The sequence below is a fragment of the Prionailurus bengalensis genome, chromosome D1 (genome assembly GCF_016509475.1).
Source record: "Prionailurus bengalensis isolate Pbe53 chromosome D1, Fcat_Pben_1.1_paternal_pri, whole genome shotgun sequence".
Lineage (NCBI taxonomy): Eukaryota > Metazoa > Chordata > Mammalia > Carnivora > Felidae > Prionailurus > Prionailurus bengalensis.
In genome coordinates, this window is record NC_057346.1 from 86862497 (window position 1) to 86884395 (window position 21899).

A 21899-nucleotide genomic window follows, 5' to 3' on the forward strand; every position below is an offset into this window, starting at 1 on the left:
CTGAGGTCCCAGTGATTTACAGAAGGCAGCTCCTTGGTGGCCTTAGGTGGAAACAGAGCAAGGTGGTAATACACGCTGGAGTGACCCACTTTCTCCACAGCCAAAGCAGCCACCGGGACCTGAGGAAAGCTGATGGGTTTGTGGGAAGTGCACTGATTGGTCACCATGAACCCCACCATGGGGGACGTGAGCAAGCTGGTTCTCAGGCCGCAGTATCTAGAAGGTTGAATCACAACGCTTATTCCGGGGCACTAGGACCCTCTCTCCCAGCCCAAGGATGTGTGTTTCAGAGTAAAGGGCTCTAGTGTCAAAGGGCCACCACTGGGTAGCTGTGTTACCCGGCCAAGCTATTTCACTTTGCACCTCAATTTACCCAACACGAGAAAGTTCATAACCGTAATACCAACCCCATGGGCTAACAGGGAGAATTAATGATGTGTGCCATTTAACACAGTGTGCCATTTAATACACGAACAGTTCCTGGACCTAGTAAGCTCTCAATAAACATGAGCTATTATTAGCATTATCATTTCCATCTTATCCTTAATTCTGATTGTGAATAGCCAAGTACTTTTGTGTTAAATTGAGAGAGAAAACTCATTTGTTATAGTTACTGTGTCTCTTATCTCTGCTATTAGATTATAATCTCTTCAAAGGACAGTGGTTGTGTCTTGTTTATTTTCTAAGTTTGTTGACTAGAAATGAGGTTGCATTTGAGATAGATTTGGTGGTTGAACAGAATGGGAAATAAAAGCATAATGCTGAGTTACAGTCTCCCCACCTCCACCCCCTGTCACCTCAGAGGCCTATTTATGACCTAAACATTTTCACTGCACTTACTGTCTTCTTTCCTTGAGAGAATTAACATTGAACATGAGAATTCATTGTAAGGGAACAATCAGGGCTTGTATAAAGGCTTGACTACAAAGTCGCTCACTGAATCCCTGTTCACAGAAAGAAACTACCAGTCTCCACCCAGCGAGGGCACGGTGAGTGCCTGTGTCCAGCCCCCCTGGGCACCTGACGATGTCACCCACTGTGACATTAGATAACGTTCATTTGCTGACATGGAAAACTGTCCCGTGAGAAAGATCAGGTTACAGAACAGTATGTACCATTTGATCTCATTGATTGTACAAGACCTATCACTGGATGTACTTATTGCCTAGAAAAAACTTTGAAAGGATAGACTCCAAAGTGTTTCCAGGAGTCCTGTAGCTGTGGAATTTTGGATAACTTTTTTCTTCTTTTTGTTTGTATGAATTCCCCAGAATGAACATGATTTGCCTTTGAAATAAGAAAAAAAATTACTTAAAAAATGTCTGAATATGATTTTTTTTTTAAGCACTGGAATGTTGAACAGCTTGGAGAAGCAAAACTCCTTCTGCCCATTAGGATCCTCCCCCCGAATGCCTGAGTGGCTCAGTCGGTTAAGCGTAGGACTTCGGCTCAAGTCATGATCTCACAGTTCATGGGTTTGAGCCCCGCGTCGGGCTCTCTGCTGACAGCTCAGAGCCTGGATCCTGCTGCAGATTCTGTGACTCCCTTTCTCTCTCTGCCCCTCCCCTGCTCATGCTCTCTCTCTCTGTGTGTCTCAGAAAATAAATAAACGTTAAAAAAATAAAAAAATTTAAAAAAAGGATCACCCCCCTGGCTACCCTCGCAGAGGAGGCTTCCCCAAGAACACTGGAAAGGGAAACAGAAAACATGGAAAGAAAAGCCTTTGCTCTTCAGCGTGATTCCAAGATCCAGTGAAGATCTAATTCTTGCATTTTCATTCCCATGCTTCTTTCTTGCTATTGCTTTCCTATTTCTCTGCCGCCGTTTTCATTCTTTTAGGACACCGACAGTAAAGAAATAGTGCCTCTTCCCACGGGGAGAGCAGTATTTCATGAGCTCCCTGTACCTCCAAACCCAGCCACCATACTTTAAATAACTGAAATGCAGAGGTACTCTGAAACAAGGTCATCTATGGGCACCTGGTCACCAGGGCTGTGCTGGGGGGGTTTACATTTTATATTCAGTCTTCGAAACAACCCTGTAAGGCAGGTCTCATTTTCCCCATTTTACAAGAAAGAAAGTCAAGTGGAGAAGCTAAATAAATTTCCCAAAGGCATGTGTGCAGTAAGTGGTGGCTGGGGCCCAAACTTCAGGCTCTGTCAGGCCAAAGTGCACACTTTCTCCTCCATGCTGGCTTACTAAGGTGGTAAAGCCAAAATCTACTTTTGAGTCCAGTGCATGAATTGCATATTTTAAGTGTTTCTATGACTTTAAGCATTACGTTTTCTTGAGGCGTCTGGGTGGCTCAAATGGTTAAGTGTCCCATTTTGGCTCAGGTCATGATCTCTCAGTTCTTGGGTTCGAGCCCCGCATCAGGCTCTCTGCTCACAGCTCAGAGCTGGGAGCCTGCTTCAGATTCTGTGTCTCCCTCTCTCTCTGCCCCTCCCCAGTTCTCTCTCTCTCAAAAATCAATAAACATTGAAACAAAAAATGAATTACATTTTCTTTAAGTGTTTGTCACGAGTCAGCTTTATCATGTTTGGACAACAGAGCTCCTGTTTATAAGTTCATAACCTAAGCTGATTTGGTTGGTGGTAACAACACGGTCCTCGGTGTGAAATTTTTCTATTATTATATTTTTAAGGTTTTAACTTTTATCAGTGTTTATATACACGTACATACTCTAAAAAGTCAAGTTGTTGCTCAAGACTTATTCCAAAAAATAGTTCTCTGACTGGTTATGCTCTGGGTGATAGTCCACGTCCAGAAGTTCTTAGAATGAATTCATTCTTTCAGCAACCTCCACAGCACATCTACTGTTTGTCAGGTCCCTGAGGATAGGACACTGAAGACGAGAACTCCTGCCCCTGTAAGTTCTCGATGTCAGGAGACTGGGGTGGGGGATGGGACGTGGCAAGCTTCATCTTCCCTTTGGCAAGAAGGCGGTACCAGTTGTGTTCATTTCTGGGTCTCCTTCCATGCTTTCCTCCTCCTTTTTCTCTCCCTTTCTTCCTTTCCTCGGCACACACTGTGTGTTACTCTGCCCCAAGCATGTGCTAGGCATTCAAAGAGAGCAGTGAACAAGGCAGATGGTGACCGTCCCTGCACTCCCTCGTGCAGCCTGGGCCTAGAGAGGATGCGATCCTGATGCAGCTTGGCAAGGGCTATGCCCAGGGCAGCCGGGGGCGGGGGTGGCTCTGCAAGCTCCTAGCAGGGGGCCTGATTTGATCTTGGTGTCAGGGAAGACTTTCTCAGGAAGTGACAGCTAGATGGGACATGAAGAACAATAGAAACAATTCAACTGAAGACTAAGGGGAATAAAAGGTGCCTGGGCGGCTCAGTCCATTAAGCGTCTGACGTCAGCTCAGGTCATGACCTAACAGTTCCTGAGTTTGAGCCCCACGTCAGGCTCTATGCTGACAGCTCAGAGCCTGGAGCCTGCTTCGGATTCTGTGTCTCCCTCTCTGGCTCTCCTCCCTCACCTCACCCCCCCACACTCTGTCTCTCTCTCTCTCAAAAATAAATAAACATTTAAAAAATTAAAAAAACACACACACACAAAGAGTAAGGGGAAGAGTCCTCCAGGAGAAGGAATGGCATATGTGAGGGCCCGGAGGCCAGAGACAGTAGGGCACATTCAGAGACAATACAAGCCCCACATGGCCAGAACACAGACTACCAGAGGAGGCTGGGGAGGAGGTCAGAGCCAGACTGGGAAGGATCTTGCTAGGGAATTTGGATTTTATCCTGGGCCAATGGGAAGCCAATAAGTGGGCTGTACACAAGGCAGAGGCAAGATCAAGTTCATTTAGTTAAATGAGTACTGTGACTTTGAATTGAGCAACGGGTTAGATGGCAACAATAATGTCTGCAGGAGAATAATCAGGCAACTACCACAGTCCTGGCAGATGATGATGTTGGGGATGGAAGTCCCCTTGGGTTTGCCCAGTACAGGGCTTTCCAACACTGGTGTGTCTCAGAATGCCCTAGGGAGACCCTGAAACATCCAGATCCCCAGTATCGTCCCAGACCTCCCAAATCAATCTGCATCAAGCTAGGATGGTGACAGTGAGATGCAGCAAATGGAACGGAATCAAAAGAGATTTTGCACAAGATCTGATGACAAGTCAGGGTGAAGGAGACGAAAGGGCCCAGGATAGCTCCCAGTCTTGGGCACTTTCTGGTGATTTTATTTGTGGAAAGAGGGACTGTGGAGAGGCTGGGGGTGAAGGTAAGGAAAGTACTGGGGTCTGTTTTGAATACTGTAGGTTGAGTTGAGGTGCCCACAAGACTCTGGGAGGAGATGCACAGTAAGAATAATAATATCACTAATGTTTACTCGGCCCTGCACTACGTGCCAGGTCTCCCATTAAGTACACAACTGGATTCTGTCTCCACGAGGCATGTGGATATATGGGCCTGATGCTCAGAAGAGGTTCGGGCTGGAAACAGGAGCTGAGACACTGCATTAAATCTAAACTCAGGGTCTAGACAGGTAATGTAAAGGATTGAAGCCGGATGGGTGTAACACACTCGGGTGTGGTGGGCCTATGGTGAGCCAGAAAGTAAATACCCAGTCTGACCCCACATAAATTCAGACCTTAAAAAAGTACTGGGCAGACCAAATAAAATTCATGTGTGGCCAGACCAGATTTGTCTTTGTGGCCCCCAGTTTGTGTCCTCTGCGAGACATGGTAATTAAGCTGTGGGAGAGGGAGGGGTTGCCTAGGAGAGAACATACAATGGGGTAAACTCACACACGAAAAACTGGCTTTGGCTAAACTCCCCAATTGGTGATTTCTTGGGGGGCAGCAAGAGACTGATGAAGTGTCTGATTCTGATGCTGCCTAATTGCTGTGTGAGACAAATGCCTACCACATGTGCTTCCGTATCCCTGACTGGGTAAACTTTAGAATACAGGGATATTGAGGATGGAAGTCCCCTTGGGTTTACCCAGTACAGGGCTCTCCAATGCTGGTGTGGCTCAGAATGTCCCAGGGAACCCGTGAAACATCCAGATTCCCAGTATTGTCCCAAATCAATCTGCAATGAGGGTTCCAGGCATCTTGATTTTGACAAGCTCCCAGGTGATTCCCATGTACACACATGGCATAGGAGTTGTATCTCTAGGCCTACCGCTTTGGATGAGGAGAGAGCTCACCGGCATGCAGCTAGAAAGGGACATGGCCCGCCTACGCTCTACTGGTCACCCTAGCCCTTCCTGGGAGTCCATTAACCCCCCACACCCAGACTAAGTCCCAGCCCAGGGTTGGGGACCAATGGGTCTTTGGTATATTCATGGCTCAGGATCAGATCAGCAATGCTTCTACCCTGACTTTGTACCCAATTCTAATAACTAGATTCAGTCTCATCTCACTCCCCTCTTCCTAAGCTCCTGCCTCCTTCCTTGAGTCCATAACTAGGTTCTACCTTGACCCCTGTGCTGAAGCCCTGCATTGGTATCTCCCCAGGCTCTGGGCATCCCTGGAGCGGGAGATGAACGCACCTGAGGAGCATGGTGATTCTGGGTCTGTGTCAGAAGCTCTTCTGCCATCTGAGCTCTGGAGAGAAGCATCTTTCAGATGGTAGGAGGCCAGTGGGCATATGGCACAGGCACACCTTTCAAGGGATGAGGCTATTTTTGTCACTCACTATAAATAGCAGAATAGGCCATAGCATGTGGTCAGTTACCTGGAATGCCAGAGTAGGATTCTGGCAAAAAGTCTCTCCCACACTCCCAAAACTAAGAATAAGCACAAGCTTGGCAGCATGTGCCCATGACCATGCCAAGTCCTCAAGGAGTATCACATGGGCAGCAGAAGGGGATGTCAGCTCTTGGGAATCTGTACAAGGAGGGAAAATAGCCTGGGTGGTGTTAGTAGGTTATGGTTACAAGGAGAAACACATGCATTTAGAAATATAGACAAGGGAGAAAACACCTTAAATGTGACCATGTATAAAATTAAAAGACTAAGATGATAAAACTAACTTAGGAATGAAGCGTGTGTCTTTCTGTAAACAATTTATCTTCAGGCAAGCCTACTTGGATAGCACCTTTACAGGATGATTTTGGACTACAGGGCTAATTGAAATTAATTGTATGCAAGTCCTTGTATCAGCCATTCCTACCGATAGTGGCTGGCACATGGAATACTGGTTAAGAGCTAACATCTTTATTTTTATTGTCTTCAGACCTGAGTTTGAATCATGGCCCTGCTGCTGTGTCAGTGAGTCAATGTCCCAGAGCCTCTGCTTTTCTCGTCTCTAAAATGGAGATAATAGGGGCGCTTGGGTGACTCAGTCAGTTGAGTGTCCGACTCTCGATCTCAGCTCAGGTCATGATCTCACGGTTCGTGAGTTCAAGCCCCCTGTCAGGCTGTGTGCTGATGGTACGGAGCGTGCTTGGGATTCTGTCTCTCCTTCTCTCTGCCCCTCCCCTGCTTGTGCTTGCTCTCTCTCTCTCTCTCAAATAAACTTTAAAAATAAAAATAAAAAATAAAATAGAGATAACAACAGAGTCCTGAGGGTACTTTTATGGCAATTAAATAAGGTGATGCATATTTTCTACATCTTGGCTGATTTCTGGAACTTAAAGTTTTTTGTTGTTATTGCTGCTTTTTTAGTTTTTGAACTTTGTAAACAGTTTTGGCCTGTAGGGATGGAGACTTACATTTGTCTTTGGGCCAAATTTTTCCCTTATTTTGGGAAGACTCTTTGTGTTAGGACCCTGGTAACCAACTGGTCATCTACCAGGGGGCCTATCGATGAAGACCTCTGCATTGTTCCTTCCGGCAGCTTCACGGCAGGGAACATGAGAACCAGCCAAGCAGCAAGAAGGAAAGCACAGGTTGGATGAAGTCTGGAGATTGCTACAGCTTTAGGGACTTCAAGGAAGAGCCAAAGCATGCTTCGAAGGGGAGAGAGGACAGGTCCCGCAGCTGAGCCAGCGTAAGTTTGAACCGATGTAATTGTCATAGTAAATCCAGTAAAACTGAACTAACATTTATTGCATTGTTATAACAGACAGGAATTTACTCAAGAGGCACAAAGTCTTGCTTGGTGTCTTTGTGGCAGTGACACAAGTGCACCCATTGGTGGTGCTAATTCTCCTCAATGGAAACTGGTAAATCAATCTAGACTTCATCTTAAGTTTTTCTGACTTAACCACACCTTGGGGGTTGGTGCTGGTGACATGGCAGTGATTGGGTCCCTTCTCTAGTAGAGCTTCCACTTAAAGAGACACAATAATGAATATGTTGATACAAACTGTAGGTGAGCATTCAGCAGGAGAGGGACACGGCTGTATGAGATGCTATAACAAAGAAGCCTCCCCCAGGTGGAGGCAGGTGGGAGTGCAGGGCCTCTAAGGAACTGAAGGGAAGCCAGGGAGGCCAGTGAGGTCCCACCACAGGGCTAGACGGGAGAATGGCAGTGGGTGATGTGGAATAGGAAGGTTGGGCCCATCCATGTACAAACTGGATTATAGCCCAATAGAGTGAGGAAATACTGTGGAGGTTTAAAGGGGAGGCAGGGTCATGGTCACCTCTGCATTTCAAGTGTAGCCCCGTTGGGAACAGACTGGGACAGACAAGAGTTTGTGAAGAGGTACCAGTGAGGAGACGAGGAGATGATGAGAACAAGGCTAGGTGACACTGGTGGGATGAAAACTCGTGGCTCCAGAGATATTCAGGGAGGGGCTCAAAGGACCAAAACCTGGGCCTTGCTGGCCAGTTGGCTCCCAGCCTCCCACAAAGGTCAATGTTTGATAGTAACAGCCCTACAGCAAAAGCAGGGCCTCCTTCAACTACTTTCTAATCTTTGGGGCTATTTTCCCACTTTTTAGCTGAGTATAAATTCAGGTCCAGGTGGGGCTCAGTCAGTTAAGCATCCAACTCTTGACTTCGGCTCCCTCAGGTGATGATCCTGCGGTTAATGGGATCATCTGAGCCCCATTTTAGGCTCCAATGCAGATCCTGCTTGGGATTCTCTCTCTCCCTCTCTCTCTGCCCCTCCTCTGATTGCATGTGCACTCTCTTTCTCAAAATAGATAAATAAACATTTTTTTAAAATTTAGGTCCAGTTTTTCAAGTACTTCAGGAAGAATATTATTCCAAACCTAAAGGAAATGACCATGCAAATAAACTCATTTGCAAAGTTTTAAGCTGTTTTGCTTCCCAAAGGGCTGAAAGGGATATTTTGAACAACAATGACCTAAAGAATACTGAGTTTTTCCTTTGGTTAGTTTCTTGTGCTTTTTTAGCACACACTGGCTTTGTTTTAAAGGATAAATGATGAGCATAGATAACAAGAAAGATCCCTTAGAACTAAGGTCAAGGAAGACATGAGACTAAGCAAATATCTAAACAAGACTTTACCCCAAGCTATGTTTATCTTGCTACTTGGTAATATGGACAAAAATAAAAATAAATGTGATATTTCTAAACCAGGTTGTCTATATCCAAATATAAGAAACTGATGTAATGAGCTGGTGATAGCTCACATTAGGGAAATGCCCAGACACTGTGGACTCAGATCATCACCACTGCAATTTCCACAGCGTATGCATTGGGTCCCCAAACTGAGCAAAACTAACGACAATCATCTGCTGTCAGAGCAGAACAATTTCTTCGCTACAGTGTTCTCGCAGGAGGTTCATTCTGGTAAATCAGTGTCAAAATGACAAGAAAATCCAACATGTCTCAAGAGGTACAACATATAACAAGCAAAAATCTCCAAATCTATGTTCAGAAACTGAACGTTAAAGGGCCTGATGAAAAATTCAAGACAAAGTGAAGGGCTTGTAACAGATTCATTAAAACATTTTGAATAAAAACAAGAAGACCGTGACATTATGCTCAATTAACAGGAAAACAACAATCTTAAAGGGTAAATGTGGCAGACGATGATCTGATTTTTTTGGACATCCAGAAGCCGAAACAACCATTAGAGATGACTCTGCAAGAGAGACTAGGGTAGGGAGAAACTTTTAATTTGCACACTAATGATACGGTAGCTGTCATGCCTTTGTCTTCACTGGGGTCGCTCTCGCAGTGAGAGATTTCAAAGAAAGCATCTCTGAAGAGTTACTTTTCCATCTTCTAAGCCCTCACATTCAGCAGGCCAGGGGTGTAATGATCACTCAAGCACCTGCTGAGAATGAGAGTGGAAGGGAAGAAGGTGAGTGATGCTTCCCCTCACCCCCACTGCCCACAACACTCAGTGAGGTCCCCAAAATCCAGCATCTCACAATTAGTCATGGAAATGTGCAGGAGACTGGGAGGAGCAGCAGTTGAAAAACCTATCTTAAATCCATCAGGTAGCAGAAAACACTTAGAACCCACGGAGAGCAATCTAGAACCCATGCAGAGCAATCTAAATATACCAGAAAAGACTCACTGAGGGCTCTATCTAGAGAAGGCATAGTTACAGGAGACAGAGGACAGAAGATGCAGAATTTTTCTTTTTATTTATTTATTGCTTATTTTTTAAATTATTTTTTTAAGTTTATTTATTTTGAGAAAGAGAGAGCACGAATGGGGGAGGGACAGAGAGAGGGGGAGAGAGAGAATCCCAAGCAGACTCCACGCTATCAGCGCAGAGCCTGACGAGGGGCTCGATCTCATGAATAGTGAGATCATGACCTGAGCCAAAATCAAAGGTCAGACAGTTAACTGACTGAGCCACTCAGGCACCTTGTTTGTTTGTTTGTTTGTTTGTTTGTTTGTTTGTTTTTAATCACCACAGGGTGATGTTGGAAGCTGACAGAACGTCAAGCTTCTGCTCTGGAAAGAGGATAATGCAGGGACCCCAGCTCCGCGGGCCCTCATCAGTCCATGCATGCGTGTGGTTTTAAAGCTTTTTTTGTCACTTGTTTCTTCATAATACTTAGTAATTAATTTTATGGCACAATTAATGAATGCACAGTGTAGAATAAACAGAAAATATAGCTAAACACAAAGAAGAAAATGTAAATTACCCTTTATTCCCTAACCCAGAAATGACCAGAATCAACATCTTGGCACACATCTTTCCAGACTGTTTTTTAGAAAAGGAGATTTTTGTGTTGTTTTGAATAAAAACAAGATTGTACTGCAACATGCTCTCTTCAATCAATTATATATCATACACTTATTTCCACATCAATAAATATAGTTCTTTTTTTAAAGTTTATTTATTTATTGTAAAAGAGGGAGAGAAAGAAAGAGACCACAAGCAGGGAGGAGCAGAAAGAGAGGGAATCCCAAGCAGGCTCCATGCATAGCATGAAGCCGGATGAGGGACTTGATTCCATGACCATGAGAGCATAACCTGGGCTGATACCAAGAGATGGACGCTAAACCAACTGAGCCACCCAGGTGCCCCTCAATAAATATATTTATCATTATTTTAAATCACTGCCAAGTATGACCTCATAACATTTATTGAATCAATCCCCTGACAATTTTAAAAACTTTTTAGTCTTGAAGTACTTTACTGCTTAATGAAAAGTCTGCAAGAATAGTACAAAGGATTCCTGTACATATATTTTTAAAGTGTTTAATGTTTATTTGAGAGAGAGACAGAGACAGAGAGAGAGAGAAAGAGAGAAACAGAATGTGGGCAGGGGAGGGGCAGAGAGAGAGGGAGATACAGAATGTGAAGCAGGCTCCAGGCTCTGAGCTGTCAGCACAGAGCCCCACGCAGGGCTCAAACTCACAAACCATGAGATCATGACCTGAACCGAAGTGAGAAGCTCAACCCACTGAGCCACCCAGGCACCCCTCCTGTATATCTTTTATACAGAATCAAACATTTGTAACACTTTGCTACCTGTGCGTTTTCACTAACTTCTATTACTTCTGAACTATTTGAGAGTGCGTTATACATAGCATGGCACCTTCCCTCCAAATACACAGTTCTGGGTGTATTTCCTAAAAACAAGGATAATCTCTTCCATAAATTATCACACTCAGGAAAAGAAATACTTTTTATAATCTAGAGTCTATATTCCAAATTTACCAGTTGTCCCTTGAAGAAGAAGAAGAAGAAGAAGAAGAAGAAGAAGAAGAAGAAGCAGAAGGAGGAGGAGGGGGAGGAGGGGGAGGGAGAGGAGGAGAAGAAGAAGGGGGAGCGGGAGCAGAAGAAGAAAGAAACTTCTTTTTTTCTGGTGCAGAACCTGACCCAGGCTCATGTATGGCATTTAGTTGTTATCCCAACCGGGGACAGTCCTTTAATCTGTGCTTATCTTTTATGACATTGATATTTTATGAAGAATACAGGCCAGTTACTGTATAGCATGACCCCTGATTTGGGTCTGTCTGGTGACTCCTCATGGTTAGCTTGAGCTTACATGTTTTTGCTGGATGCTATGGACCCTTCTCAGGTATCACATCCAGAGGCCCATGCTGTCCATTTGCCTTTTCTCAGCAATGTTAATTTTGATCACTTGATTAAGGTATTTATTGTCCAGTCTTTCTACTGTATAGTTTTTTCCCCTTGTCAATTTTTTTTATCATGGTAAAATATACACAACATGAAATTTACCATTTTAACCATTTTTAGGCGTACAATTAAATAGCAGTAAATATATTCATATTCTTGTGAATATATTCATATATTCACATTCTACTCTATAGTTTTTATTTTTCCTTGTAACAATTTTTTTTGTGTAGAAATATTGAGATCATCTTAGTCTCATTCTCAGATACTGTCCTTAATAACCTTTCCATTCATCTCTTACCTCCCTATTTAGTATCCACCAATGATTCGTGCCAAGACAAAAGTGTAAGGCCTTATACTAACTCCAGGCTTCCCCTTTGCCTTTCCCTCAGTCCTGAGAAATGGGTGGAAATTTCCATAGTCACTGGCTCTGAATCTAGGTGAGGAAATACTCATTTGGATGATTTCTTTTTTTTTTTTTTTTTAATTTTTTTTTTTTTAACGTTTATTTATTTTTGGGACAGAGAGAGACAGAGCATGAACGGGGGAGGGGCAGAGAGAGAGGGAGACACAGAATCGGAAACAGGCTCCAGGCTCTGAGCCATCAGCCCAGAGCCCGACGCGGGGCTCGAACTCCCGGACCGCGAGATCGTGACCTGGCTGAAGTCGGACGCTTAACCGACTGCGCCACCCAGGCGCCCCTCACTTGGATGATTTCTAAGAGCCATTGCTGCACTGAACCATTATAATTCTTCATAAAAATAGTCATCCCTTGTCTGGTATCATGTTTAGATCTTCAAACAACTGTTGGTTCTACTCTGAGCCAGACTCTAGGCTAGATGTCAAGAAATAAAAATGCATAAAGCAACACTGCCTTTTATTGAGCTGCTTACATTTTGATGGGAGAGGCACAAATGGTACTTACCGTGCAATGTGGTAAAGGCCACATGACACTCTGGGCATGGAGGTAGCTCCTAGAGCACAGTATGAACCGAGAAGTAGCAAGTCTCACAGCTAGAGTCAAGACTCATGGAGGTGAGCAAGATGTGTTTGTGGGGACTCAGGGAGTCAGGGGGTAGGGAGGGAGTGGGTTCCTGCACGTAAAATATCAGCAGGGAGCAGGGGAGACGAGGCTAGAGTGGTGTCAGGGCCAGAGCATGGAGTGCCTGGATGCAAATCAGAGAGCTTAGACTTGACCCTGAAGATAATACAGGGTAAGCAGAAGATAACACAACCAACAAGGTTTGATGGATCACCCTGAAGGCAGCAGAGAGGTCAGGTCAGAGGGCAGCAAACCCAGAAGCAGCAATTAGTCTAGATGAGAAAAGAGCCTGGCCTAATGAGGAAAAGTAGGGGTAAGGGTCGTGAGGAGACACCTGATTCAAGAAATACCTAGAAGTACCTGTGTGTGGCAATGATGGTGAAGAAAGAATCAGGGTTGACTTTCAAGTTGAAAAGTTTGAAAGTTGAAAAATTGTCCAACATTTCACAGAAAAAAAAATCATGAGCAATATTATTTATCTCAAGATGAATCTCTAGAACAACCTTGTCACATAGATAGGACCAATAACTATGGTCCCCATTTTACAGATTATTAAACTGAGATGTGGAAAGTCAAAATGACTTGTCACAGGTCACACAACTATTCAATGGCACAGCAGAGATACCAAGCGCATGTGCAAAAAGATGATATAAAATTATTCAAAATCCTGGAACTGGAGAACCATATGCAAAACAAAAAATATGAACTTGGATCCATATCTCACATCATATACAAAAATTAAAAAATGGATCACAGATTCAAATTTAGGAGCTGAAATTTAAAAGTCGTACAGAAGAAAACACAGGAGAAAGTCTTAGTGGCCACGAGTTTAACAAATATTTTCTTAAACGGGATGCAAAATGTATGAGCTATCAAGAAAAAAATGAATAAACTGGACTTCACTAAAATTAATATCTTTTGCTCTTCAAAACTCACTAATACAGAAAATGAACAGGCAAGCCACAGACTAGGAGATGTTGGACAAACCCTCCCACAAAGGGCTTCGATCTAGAATATAAAGCACACTGACCACTCAACAATAGGAAGAGACATACTATACTTTTAAAATGTGCAGAAGATTTGAACAGATGCTCCACCAAAGAAGAAACATGAATGGCAATAAACACATGAAAAGATGTTCAATATCATTAGTCGTTAGGGAAATGAAACTGATGGAAATGTAAAATGATACAACTGCTTGGGAAAATAATTTGTCAGTTTCCCGAAGGAAAAAAAAAAAGTAAAAAAATACACCTATCATGTGACCCAGCCATTCCACTCTTAGGTATTTACCCAAGAGACATAAAAGTATACGTGCACATAAATTCTGGTAGATGAATACTTGCAGCTTTATTTATAATAGCTGGAAACAACCCAAATGTCGGTCCACAAGTCCACAAAGTGTAGAACATTCATACGGTAGAAGACCAGTCATCAATAAAAAGGAATGAACACACAACAATGTGGATGAAACTCAAAATAATTACGCTGAGTGAAGGAACCCAGGCAAAGAAGAGGACATTCTGTATGGTTCCACTCACGTAAATTTCCGGAATACGCAAACTAATCTCTAGTGGAAGAAAGTAGATCAGTGGATACCTGGGGGTGGGGAGGATCAGGAAACTTTGGGGTGATATTCATGATGTCAATGGCAGTGATGGTTTCACAAGTGTGGAAATAGGCCCAAACTCATCAAATTGTATGCTTTAAATGTGTGTAGCTTAGTTTATGTCAATAATACCTCAGTAAAGCCATTTAAAAAAATAATAACAATGGAGGGACATATACCAATATCTTTAGCAATAGCAACTATACCAAAATATTAACAAAATCAGGCTCTGATTATGGGATTATGAATGATGACCCCTTTATTTTTTATCTTTTTCTGAATTTTCCAAATTGCCCAAAATGATCATGATATATCATCAAAATAAAAAAAAAAACTACTTTTGAGGAAAAAGAAAGAATTAGGTGTACAGAGACTTGGGGAAAATAATCTGTGCTTATGAACCTTAAGACCATTGGTTACAAAAATCAAAGACATGACATTTTCAAATGACAAATATCCTCCATTCTTTCCAAATCTATGGTAGGCCAGAGCAGACTATGAGGCAGTTTTATATGTTCCACAAGAACAAAAATATCTAAATCTAAAGCAACCTATGGAGAAGGCACCACATTAACACAGGGTCTCATTCAGCTGGACTGTTCAGCTTAAATGTTTTTTGAATACATCAGTGGGAGACAGATGCAGGGAACAAGGAAAAGAAAGAGACCATGCTAGAGAGCAACAGAAGATGAATTTTTATGTGATGCCATTACCCATCATTTCTAGAGTTCACTCAGGAGTATAAGGTTTAAGGAATAATCCAACATAATTAGCAAGTAGTCTACACTGTATATCCTTAAAAAGAATACACGCCGTAAAGTACAAGTTAGACCATGGAAAATGCTATTCCACATCTGACCAAATATGGTGAAGAATCATTTATCTGGGTTTCCACTCTCGGAAATATTTGCTAAATCTGTCTGTTACTGGGCTTAGGATTCAATTCTGGATTTTTATTAATAGTGAAAATAACAACATTTTAAAAGCTTTCAGGGAATGCATTTCACTTACTTAGATGGTAAACAATTTTTTAAAGCCCTTGGTGCATTAATCATTTGGATATCAAGTATTGAGTCTTATCAGGTCATTTTTTATGTCCATTTACTCAACAAAAAGTCACTGTTAGCAACTGTGCTATGTCCTAGGATATAAAGAAGCAAATACAACCCATGCCCTTGAGGAGTTCTTAATCCAAAAACTAGGAAATCTATAAACAGTTGCCATACAAAGTGTCTGTGGCTTGGGAGAATAAGAAGTCAGAGAAGCTATTGAGAGGTGGTAACATTGAAGCAGGGTCTTGAAGGCTATGCACAAGTTCTCTGCTTAGGAAAAGAGACACCTTCTTGGCAGAGAGGCCAGCATAAGGCAGGGAGGCACAACAAAGCTTAATTTGGTGAATGGTGAGAGCTTCAGTGAGGGTTAGGAATAGGGTCCCCTTGAAGGTGACAGGACTTGAATATGAAGCTCCTTTATCCCGTGCTGGAGAGGCTCAGGCTTTATCCTACAGGGAACGAGCACGTGTGTTGGTTACAGCTTTGCATCTTAACAGAAAGGAATTCATGTAAAAGAGAGAGAGATGGTCCCGTGTCTTTAGAGACTTCAAGGGCTGCATGCAGTCAGGCCTAGAACGGGGCTAGAATTGAGGGCTGGAAAGCTAGAGGAACTCCCCTCTACCTTTTGTCTTATTTTTTTATTTCTCTCCTCACATCTATTTGATATTAGCCAGGATTCTTTTGGCCATAAGTGACAGAAATATAACTCAAAACAATCCAAGCCCAAAAGGGAATTTTTTGGAAAGGCTAGGCATATGCTTCGACACAAATGCATCTTAAAAGACATTTGGTATGTGAAATCAGCTACTCACAAAAGGACAAACGTTGTAGGATTCCACTTATATGAAATACCTAGAGCTGTCAACTTCACAGAGACAGAAAGTAGAATGGTAACTTCCAGGGGCTGAGGGGATGGTGGGGAGTTGCTGTTTAATGGTTTCAGTTTGGGAAGATGAAAAAGGTCTAGACAGATGGTGGTGATGGTCACACAACAATGAGAATGTACTTAATGCTACTGAACTACATTTAAAAGTGATTTAGGTGGTAAATTTTATGTTCTATAAGTTAACACAATAAAAGTAGGGAGGGGGCACCTAGGTGGCTCAGTCGGTTAAGCATCTGACTCTTGGCCTTGGCTCAGGTCATGATCTCATAGTTCATGAGTTCAAGTCCCGCATCCCTGCTTGGGATTCTCTCCCTCCCTCCCTCTCTCTCTCTCTGCCCCTACCCCGCTCAATCTCCCTGTCTCTCTCTCAAAATAAATAAATAAACTTTAAAAAAAAAACAACTGGGGACTCTAGGAGTAAACACAAGTTCAGACACTGCTAGATTCAGGAGGTCGAGAGACATCATCGGGATCCTGATACTCTGTTTCACTCTCCTTTCTTCTGTGCTGGCTTCATTTTCAAAAGCAGAAGCAAAGATGGCCACTCTCAGGGGCGCCTGGGTGGCTCAGTCGGTTAAGTGTCCGACTTTGGCTCAGGTCATGATCTCGCGGTTCGTGAGTTTGAGCCCCGCATTGGGCTCTGTGCTGAAAGCTCGGAGCCTGGAGCCTGCTTTGGATTCTGTGTCTCCCTCTCTATCTGCCCCTCTTCCACTCACACTGTTTCTCTCTCTCTCTCCCTCTCTCTCTCTCTCTCTCTCTCTCTCTCAAAAATACATAAACAATAAAAAAATTTAAAAAAGATGACCACTCTCAACTGAAATTATCTGTGGAGCTAATGCCACACCCAGAAAAGAGCCTCTCATCTGAATGTTCCAGCAGTTCAGGGGGTGACTTGGCATGGGGCCATGGACTGCTTCTGAACCAATCACTGTAGCCAAGGAGTAGAGTACTCTGATTGGCCAAGCCTGGGTCATGTGTCCAAGCAAACATTGCCATCCCCAGCCCAAGCTCTGCTTTCTCTTTGGCCAAGAACTTTCAGCCTCAATTCAAAACCCCTGGGCGAATCTGACTAGTGCGGCTTGTCCAATTAACTGTGATGGCGAGAATGGGGATAGTCATAGGGATAATATGGCAGCTATAGGCCCATTTTTGTGCATATAGGGGTAAGTTACAAGGGTTACTGAGCAAGACAGATACTTCAAGAGGTGTCTTTTACAAAAGATGATAGACAATCTTTACAGGAAAGTGGTGTAGGCAGTGTGTATGAAAATAGTTCTGGCAGCTAAACATAGGATAGGTTGGAGCAGGAGAATTTGATGACAAGAGGGTGAATCATAGGGCTGCTGCAGAAAGATGACTCTGAAATGTCTAGCTTAGGAGAATGGAAATATAGTGATACTGTCCACCAAGAATGAAACTATAAAAGGAATATTTGGTTTGGGGTGGGGTAGGAAGGAAAGGATGATGAGTTTAGCTTCGGAAGTATTTCCTTCAGATGCCTATGGAACAGCCCAGTGGGGAGGCTCAGCAGGCAGTGGAAAAGAGTCCTGGAACCCAAGAAGGAGCGTGTAGCTGGGGCCAGAGATGTGGGAATTGCTGGTATACAGATGGGTGTTCAAGTCATAAAGCATCTGGGATTGCTCATGGAGAGCACTGAGTATAGGCAGAAAAGAGAACAGAGGGCAACACCCTGACAGATGCCCTCAGAGCCCTGCCCGTGGCTGCTCAGCGCTCACTGTTTGCAGCTGTGCCAACAGCATCTTCCTAAAGCTCTCTTTCCCGGGGCTTGCTTTCAGGTTGAGCTTGCTTCAGGCCAGAAATGCCAGGGTTAATCGCCCTCAGCCAGTGACAGGTGGGAGGCAGAGCTTAACTAGCCCAGCTTCCTCACTCCAGTGTGTCCCACCCCATCTCCCAGAGGTCTCCCTGGGATGAGCCCTCGTTGCCCATGGAAGTCACCTCCTCCTTCCTATCTGCCCTGGCTCCCTTCACGTCACACTCTCACTTGTCTAGTCTACTTGCTTGTCCTAGCATCACCTCCCAAATAAACCACTTCCACCCAAACTCACTTCAAGGTATGCTTCTAGGGGAACCCAACCTAAGACACAGGCACACAAAGAAGAAAGCTCCAAGAAGAATAAGACTGGGTAAGAATAAGACCATGTATTTTGGTCAGAAGAACATAGGGAGTTTGTGAATGAGGCTTGGTTTGCAAATGGGCTAAAAGATGCTTGGGGAAATTCCAAGTCGATACCTAGGGGAAGACCAGGCAGGCAGGCCTATGAGAAGGGAAGGGAAAGCTGTGACGGAGGCACATGCACAGGTGCAGATTCGAGAGGTGGCTGACAGGGAGCACTTGGACACAGAGGTGGGGGTGGGGAGCTTCCTGTGTGCTACAACAGACAGCCCATTTCACCTCATCAATGATGGTTTGTAATGATGAAGAAATTGTGAGTGCAAGCATCTATGATCCAATTAAATGGTTTTGTGATAGGAAATGGAGCATACTTTTCAAGTGGTATCCAGTCAGAGATTAATACGAGGTGCTGGACCGTGGCCGGAAATAGTGCTAGTGGATGGTAAGGTACATTGCATCTGTGCTGAGGTTACAGCTCAGGAGGTAAGGAAGGAAGGCAGTGGCAGGGGGACTCAGAGCCCATGCCTACTTTCTGGAAGAGCGTGAGTAGCAGCAAATAGAACATCACTGTGGCAGCACCACTCCTACATGGGGCCCTTCGTGGCCTCCAGTAGCCAAAAGGCCGTGGCTGGAAGGGTGGTCCCTGGGACCTAAACCTCACCCAAGTACCTGCCTAGAGAAAACTGAGCCTCTTTTCCTCAAGGCTCTTCCAGTTACAAGTGATAGAAAGCTCAAAAGGCTTAAGCAGAAAAGGAGAATTTATTGGCTCATGTAACTGGGAAGCTTAGGAGTAGCCTAGGACGCTAGGGATTGGAGTCTTGTTCTCAGAAATTAGCCCTGTCCCACCTTCCTTTTTTAACTCTGCTTCTGTTTGCTCCTGCAGACATGTCCTCCTGCACCAAGGCTGCAACAGCCCAGCCTCATACTCATCCAGAAGGGAGCAAGCTCCAGCCTGCCAATATCTGAATATAAATCCTCGCTGGTCCACCTTCACTCATGTGCCCATCTCTGGTCCAATCAGTGAGGCCAGGCAGGTGGGTATCATGACAGCCCAGGCCTTGGTGTGGTGCTGAATTGGCAGCTTCTCCAGAACCACATGGAAGAACGAGGCACTTCTCACCAAGTAAGGGGGTGCTGTTACCTAAAGGAGGAAAGGGATGCTGGATAAATAGAAGCTGAATCCCTTAATTAGCAGAACTTGCCAGGGGATTCTCAGACCCAGAGCAATAGCTAATATCAAGGCTACAACTATTACAAGGCCAGGGCTTTAGTGTCTTGACAAGACGGTAAAGAGGGAAGAGTCAACTACTGTGTGAAGGACAGTTGGTGGTGGTCCACACACTGTCTCATCTAGTTTTCGTAACTGTTATCATCTTCATTTTACAGATGGGGAAACAGAGGATCAGAAAGTGAAGCAATTGTCCAAAGTCATCCAGCTAGTAAGTGTCAGAGCTGGTAAATGGAGGCACAGGTCTTCTTCATCCTCTGGCGGTGAGGAAAATGTTGTTTCCTGGTCCCCTTTCTTATCAAACTTCACTGTCAGAGCCCTACACATATATCTTGTGACCCTTCAACCAGATTTTCTTTGGGCTGTTTCCAAAGCTCAAGATGTGAAAGATGTCTCCGTTTTCATCTCTGGTTTTAGGAGGGTGGGACATGCCATGTCGGTGTCCCTGAACAGACACAGAAAGCAGTAAGAAAAAGGGGCTTAGTAAGAAAAAGGTGTTGCTTACACTGCCAATGTGGTCACTAGGTCCCTGACTGAATTAACCAGCACTCAGCCTGGCTGTCGAGCCTCCCCTGTTCTTATACCTCGTGTAACAAATAGCACGGATGTGGCGCAGTCAGCACATCAAGTAAAAAGTAGGAGATTGTAGTGAGTCCCAACGTGTCCCTAGTTCCTGCCTCTGATACTTTCTGGCTATATGACCTCTAACAAATAATCTCCATTAGCCTCAGTTTTCTCATCTGGAAAATCGGTTCACACCTGTTTTAAAGATGCGTTATCCTCATTCTAGTTGTTTTGCCCATAACTTCTGTCCCTTTTGGCCATGGTGGATGAGCGGTATCTTTCTGACCCAAGGGAAGAAAAATCACTAGCTGATAAGAGACCACTGATGTTCTACAGAGAATTTCAACTAAAAACAGTAAGGCTGCTGCCAAACCAGTGGTGGGTGCCTCAGGTGAAAGGCCCTGGGTGAGTGGGGTGGGCACAGCTATTTGGGCCGAAGCGCCAAAGAGATGAGCAGAGGAAGCCAGTCAAGAAAAAGAGAGCTTTGATAAGAGAGAAGCAGAACGAGAACAATGGCACGGCTCCTGAATGGTAGCATAACATGGGAGAGCTGCCCTTGGCTCCTTCCTCTTTGGATTGAGTGACATCCCTATTTCTACTTCATCTGAAGTTTCCATTCCTTATAGCAAACCAGTATAGATCACAGCACTGACAGGAGCAAAGAAGTGGGCGAGAGTTCTGTGTTTCTGACACATAGTAGGTGCCCGCAGCTTTAGTACAGTTTTTCCCCTGGACTTAATTGAGGGAGATTAAACTCATTCACACTAGCCCCGTGTGACTACCGCCAGGTCTGTATTTGGGTCATCTTCCCTTCTATTCCAAAAACCATGGTCAAACTAACTCTGCAAGATATACTGCACAATTAGTGTGCACCTCTTAGCCTTGGCTAATTACCTCTTTTATCAATTAAAAATATTTTCCCATTAAGCCAAGGAGTTGAGAGGGAGAAAGGAGTCTCCTCTATTTCTAAAGCCTCTGAAAATCCAGCAAGATAATGTCACTGATTTGGTTAATTTCAGGTGCACATCGGGCCATTCAACCTAGGTGAATTTAATGACTCAGGACAGGTCGGGCGATGAATGTCCCTGTAAATCATTTATAATTGCAAGCATAAAAATTAAAAATCAGTCTGAAGAGCAAGATAACGTAATGCTAATGACGGAGGGCAGTAATCTGAAGATAGAGGTTCCCCGCTTTAATCAGGCCCATTCGGATGACGGAGCACTAAGCCTCTAGGGGATTGTTCTGGAAACAAAAGACTGGGAACCTACTTCAGTCTTTAATGACTCACCATGATAAAAGAAATTAACTGAATTTTCATATTATAATTATAAAACTTAATAGGGAATTTTTTCCCCTTCATACTTTTTATTTTTCTCCTAGTCGAGATAAACCAACATACAGTCTATTCTCCTTACGAGGATGACTTTAAAAGGCCAGTTATGTTCAGCTATGCCATGTTGAAAGTCCAGTTAATAAATTATGTCCAGGAAGAGGAGTTGCCGTTGCTATAATGGAAACAGTTTCTAGAGGTCTTAAGAAACTAGAAAATTCTTTGCCTTATTTTCAGTGTTTCTGTAATATACCTCCAAGTCAGTCAGAATCAAGAACGGGGTGGGGAACAAAATATCACATCTGTCCCTTGGAATACTCTCAAATCACCAGTTAAACACCCTCCTTCCCTCACCTTTTCTGCCTGGTGGATACCTAATCATATCTCCAAGTCTTGCATTCAGGTGGAAATTCTTCCAGAAAGCCTTCTCTGACCATCATCCCTCCTTCCCCTTTTCCCCACTCTTTTCATCACTCTTTCTTCTGGGTTTCCTCTGAATCTGGCACACAAACCCAACCCTGGACTTATCACACTGTGTTATAACATACAATACAGTAAGACTGCATTCTCTCCAAAAAACTATAATTTCTTTGCGAGGAGACTGTCTGGAAACCATGACCAGTTGATTCTGAA